At 45.6% G+C, this 6,000-nt stretch overlaps 1 protein-coding gene across 1 annotated transcript in view; it reads right to left on the reverse strand.

The window, feature by feature from the left end:
• NCAPG (non-SMC condensin I complex subunit G) overlaps positions 1–5,315 on the reverse strand; it is a 228,311-nt gene extending 222,996 nt beyond the window's left edge. Inside the window, exon 1 of the mRNA XM_069202226.1 lies at positions 5,166–5,315. The gene's annotated coding sequence lies outside the window, so the exon portion shown is untranslated. The remainder of the gene's footprint in view (positions 1–5,165) is intronic.
• Positions 5,316–6,000: the final 685 nt, after the last annotated feature.

Genomic DNA, 6,000 nt, shown 5'->3' on the forward strand with positions numbered 1-6,000 from the left:
GTAGCTGTGGATGGGCAGCCAAGACTTATCTAGGAGACATGCAAAGCTTATGCAATACCACTATAGTCACACAGCACTATCACTCATGAAAGAACCACACAGTGTTACAAAAATAAAGGTACTTTATTATACAAACATAAAAACTAGAATACTAAATAGGCAATCCCCCAACTGGAGGTAAGTAAACACACTAATATATACACCATGGCAATCAGTAAAGAGTATAGAAAGCAATAATCATTGGCAAAAGTATAGGTAAACAGTGAGGGCCAAACCATATACCAAAAAAGTGGAATGTGAATAGCAGTCCCCCCACCCAAGGAAGTGGAATCAGTAGAGAGGAGCTGGAGAACTAGGAACCACAAGAGGTGAGTACCAGGGTGACCCCAGAGACCAGGAGAGCAGTTCCTGGCTTTCCCCAAAACCAACAGGAGGACTTTGGAAAAAGCTTATGCAAGACCCAACCAAGACTGGAAGAACCCAAAGGTAGATCCTGACAAAAAAGGGCCTGTAAAGAAAGGGGACCAAGTCAAGTTCATGACGGAGTATCGGTTGTGGCAGGAGCCACTACCCACCCTTCTGTGGATGGACCGGGTCGACAGTGGACAAAGAACGTCAGCAGTACAGCACAAGAGATGAAGAGAAGTCCCAGAAATTATGCAAATAATGTCCCATGTCAGCGGTCGAGATGCAGTCGGTTAGTGGTGCTGGAAAACCACCAACAAGCCTCGGCAAAAGCAAGAGACAGAGAAGAAGGTTTGCAAGACTGAAGAGGACCAGCAAGGTCCCTGGGACTCAACCCAAGGAGGGGAGTCCAGGGTGACCCTCAGCACCTGGGAGTCTCACAAGAAGAGAAAGCAGCCCCCACAGGCAACCAACTGGCAGCAGGCACAAGTCGCCGTGAGGCCCACACTGGACACCTGAAGAGGAGTCCCACGTCACTGGAGCAGCAGGCAGGAGACTGTGCTTTGCAGGAAAGAGTGTTGGGGAATGGGGTTACACGGAGCCTGAAGATTTCTCGAAGGAGGAGCAAACAAGCCTTGGTAGCTGCAAGAGTCACAGTGCACAGAGGTACTGTCCTGCAAGGAGAGGCAAGGGCTTACCGTCTCCCAAGTTGGACAGCTGGTAGACTGGACTAAGGGGACCACTCCAGACCACCACCTGTGATGCAGGATCCACACAGTTCCGGAGGAGAGCAGATCCACGCCACCAGTTGTGGTTCCAGTTGGTGCCTGCCAATGCAGGGGAGTGACTCCTTCACTCCAAGGGGGAGATACCTTCTAACGCAGGCTGAAGACTCGCCGGCATCAGAGGACGCGCAGCCGGGGAAATGTTGCAGTTGCTGGGAGGAGCCGGAGAAACAATGTTGCGGAGGGGAGTCGTCACTGAAGTTACAGATTGTCGGTTACTCGAGGGTCCAGTTGCAGTCCCAGTGGCCAGAAGATGAAGTAAACGATGCAGAGGAGTCCTGCTGGAATCTTGCACATCGAATTTGAGGACCCACCAAAGAGGGAGAGCCTAAATAGTCCAGGAAGGGGGTCTGGTCACCTAGGAGGGTGACCACCTATCAAGAGGGGGTTGTGACGTCACCTACCTGACCTGGCCACTCAGATGCTCCCGGGGGCCTCTGCCCACCATGAATTCAAGATGGCAGAATCAAGTGGCCACCTGGAGGAGCTCTGGACACCACCCCTAGTCTGTTAATGGACAGGGGATTGGTCACTCCCTTTTCCTTTGTCCAGTTTCACATCAGAGCAGGGACCTGGACTGGTGCAAACCAGTTTGTTCAAGGAAGGCACCAAATGTGCCCTTTAAAGCAAACCGGTGGCTTGGGGAGGCTACCCCTTGCAAGCCTTGTAACACGTATTTCTAAGGGAAAGGGTGTTACCTCCCTCTCCTTCAGGAAATCCTTTGTTGTGCCTTCCTCTGCTTTAGCTAGTCAAGCAGTAGGAGGGCAGAAATCTGCCTCAGGGGTGGGAGCAGTGCGGGCTACCCAGAAAATCCCAGAACACTGGTAGAAGCAATGCTAAGGGTCCCCCAAGGAGCCCCCAGAGTGCATGGAATCATACAACCAAGACTGGCAACAGTACTGGGGTATGATTCCGACATGTTTGAAACTAAACATGGCCAGGTTCAGAGTTACCATTATGTAGCTGGACACAGCAACCTGTGACCAGTACACGGGTAAATTGGCTTCCCAGTACTTACGAAGTCCAGGAAAATGGAGCTGGAGTTCGTAGGGGCACCTCTGCTCATGCAGGGGTGCCCTCACACACAGGTACCTGCACCCTGCCCTCTGGGCTAGGAGTTTATACCATAGGGTGACTTACAGCGACTTGGTGCAGTGACCTGTAGAGAAAGGGTGCATGCACCTTTTCAAGCAGGCTGCAATGGCAGGCCTGCAGACACATTTTGCATGGCTTCCATGGGTGACATAATACATGCTAAGGCCCATGGAGAACCCATGGTGCCCCAATGCCCTGGGTACCTAAGTACCAAATACTAGGGACTTATATGGGGGCACCAGTATGCCACTGTGAGGTGTGCAAATTCCTAAGCAACCACATTTAGAAGAAGAGAACCAAATTTAGAGGAAGAGAGCACAATCACTGGTGTCCTGGTTAGCAGGATCACAGTGAAAACAGTCAAAGCATACAGACAGCAGGCAAAAAGTGGGGCTAACCATGCGAAACACAGGATCTTTTCTTACAAGTGCAAAAACAACATAAGATGGACGGAATTCTGCATTCCGTCCATCTTATGTTGTTTTTGCACTTGTAAGAAAAGATCCTGTGTTTCGCATGGTTAGCCCCACTTTTTGCCTGCTGTCTGTATGCTTTGACTGTTTTCACTGTCAAATCAAATCAAACATTCACCCCAGTCCCAGATCTGGATTTAATCCATCGGTTTTTTTGCTTGCCATGCCATTCCAGTTTGGACCCAGCCATATGCAAATTGACCCCGTTCCCCATGGGAACACTCCAACCGAGTATTGCCAATGCTCGTTAGAAAGGTTTATTCTCTCTGAACCAGTCCTGACAGCACATCAACTAGTTCTGCTAGGCTCCCACCTCCTGCAGTGGCAAGGTACATTTCCCCCGGCTCAGCTATGTCCAAGAGAAGGTTGGGAATAAATATAATTCATTATCTGCCTACAGTACAACGGCATTGTGCAGCCCCTCTGCTGTAGAATCTCTAATAGCAAGACAAAGATATTAATAACTAAAAGACACCATACTTCCAGCAAACATCAACGTGCACCCATCAGAGGAATAGGTTCTGGAGAAAAGCAGAGATAAATTTGCCCATACAGTGGTACCACTGTGTCAAAGGAAGGACAGTCTTAATAGGTCTTTGAAGATGGTAATTCCATAGCCAACTGGCACCTCTCAACCAGCGAGCTAGAATAGGAAAAAGACCACTTTGTATCAAGCTGTTTTCCACTGGGGGAGAGAAAGCTGCGCCAAATTTTAACATAGATATGGCCCGACTGGGGTGCACAGACTACGGAGACAGTGTTTTTCATGATTGCTTCCTTGGATATCTTTAGTCATTAATTCTACAAATGTGCTACAAATGGTGGAACGTAGCAGGGATGGAACATTTAAGGTTGGATTTAGTAATAATTCCTACCTACCGCAACTGTGTTACCCAGACACTAATGGAGTCTCAAGATCTTGAAGTTTGAGGGTTAACTTATAGCAGGCATCTCCAACCAGTAGCTTGTGAGCTCCTTGTAGCTCTCCAGCTACCTGTGAGTAGCTCTCCTGTAAGCAGCCGACTACTTAAGAAGTTTGTGCTTAGATGAAGTATTATTTATAACAAAATTGTAAATAAGATGAAAATGCGTATTTTCAGATCTCATAAAATGATTTTTGGGGACATATTCCAAAATATACTTAAACTGACATTTAAGTGATAAACATGTGGCATTGCGGAGAAATATTCTTCATATCATTACCTTGGTGCCAGGTGCATTGCAGCTATGGCTGTTATGTATTGCCCACGTACAGGCATTACACCTTGAAAAAAGCATTTTTCACATTACTGCTGGCAACCATAACTGATGAAATTAAGTGATCACTGCTGAAAATATTTCATTTGGTGGCTACTATCGTAATTTTTGTTGATGCGGTCAATTACAAATCTGACACTATATGAAAAGCTCAGAATGATTTTCGTTGAACAGTAACTCTTCTTACATAAAATATTGGAGTCCCCTGTATTACATAAAAAAACAGAGAAAAAAGAGCATGCTGTTAGTGAATAATACTGTCTGCCAGGGAGAGGCAAGAAAACTGTTCCTGCTCTCTATTCTAGCTAGGACTCTGGAAGGCTACGCTTGATGCTAGCAGAGTTAGTAGTCCCTTTCACCTCACAAAGGGAAAAAGAGGACTAATTCAAGGGAGTCACTGCTGTGTCAAGTCTTCACAAGGCTAGGAAGAGGGGCCCAGGAACAAGGAGAACAGTGCTTCCTTAGAAATAAACAGTAAGGTTGACACTGGTCTTTTGGGTGTTGGAAAAAACATTTTCGTCGGCATGCAAGTAAGAATGTATTTTGCACATAAACCATTCTAAAAAAACTATTTCAAGAACGTTCATGGGGCACTGTTTGGTTCAATGATAAAAAACTAAACTGCTACCCACTAGCAAGCACGACAAAAAGCACAGCGGAATAAGATGATAACCTTGATATATCCTTTGATTGCTATTGGCATACTTTTTACCATTTCTTCAATGAAAAATCATAGCTTCTAATCCATTAAACTGTAATTTTTTGGTATTGCATTAATCATTACATTTCTACTACTTACATGGCTTTCACATTATCTGTATTACTTAAGTCTTATATTCATTTTGTGCTGCTAGAACATTTTACACAGGTTCTGAGACGGAAGATCCTCACGGGTTTCAAAAATAACCGGGTGCTTTATTTTTCCCACTGACTTCTATAAAAGTGGGGACAATTTCGGAAATGCGAAAGCTAAGTTAAGGTCAATTATGGCTTTAAAACCCCAGGTCCCCCGTTTGAATTAGATTACTTCCTGTGCTGTCATTTGGAAAAGCGCAATGCAGACAATACTATCTCCCCGATAAAGCAAACCTCGCGTACTATTTCGTCCTACAAGATGGCAAGTTACTTGCCTTTTCCTGCGGATACTTACCAGCAATTAAGCGTACAAGAAACTTGCTCTGATAATCCCCTTCTTCAAGCCAGCCGCCAATTTCAATTCAAAATTGCACCCCTTTCGTCACTAACACCCACCGGAAGTGCGTATCTCGCGAGATTCAACTGCGAAAACATAATGCTGTCCTACACAGTTGCCATCTTATGATCAGGCATGCGTAATTTTGTTTAGTCTGCTTTATTTCAACGTTTGTCTGCACGGTCTCCAGCTAACACGTGGCCGCCGAGAAACATCATGCGACAGACGTAAACTTCATTTTTCAGTGTTTAGTGACTTAGAGTAAACTAAGGATCTCTGACATTTAAGGCCATGCACCAAACCTACAGTTGTCATGTTGATTCGTTTATACACCCCTCGTTTAATTATTTGTATTTCAATAAAGTATTTTTCCTTTTCTAGTTATCAGTGACGGATTGGACGTCGGGCATTTCGCCAGTAGGCTGGAAGGGGGGGGAGGGGGGGGTGGCTTTAGTTACTAGGGGGAGGGGGCGGTATTGTAGCAGGGCAACAGTTTTAAAAGCATTATAGTACAGTTCCTAGTTTACCTAACAGTTTTCAGGCAACAATAAAAGTGCCAAGCGTTACAAGGCCTGCTGCGAAGAATGTGTACTCTGCAGATCACAGAACAGTCTTGTATAGGCGATGCTCAGTGGGATACTGGATTTGTCACAGAGATCTTTTTGTGACTGTACAGTTCATCAGCTACAATCATAATCTAGCACAGTGAGCTGTGAACTGCTATCAAAGAGTTGCGTGCAAACTGCATGGTACAGGTTAGAAAATTATGTTTTTTCCCAGTCTTTGATTATCC

The sequence above is a fragment of the Pleurodeles waltl genome, chromosome 1_2 (assembly GCF_031143425.1).
Source record: "Pleurodeles waltl isolate 20211129_DDA chromosome 1_2, aPleWal1.hap1.20221129, whole genome shotgun sequence".
Classification (NCBI taxonomy): domain Eukaryota; kingdom Metazoa; phylum Chordata; class Amphibia; order Caudata; family Salamandridae; genus Pleurodeles; species Pleurodeles waltl.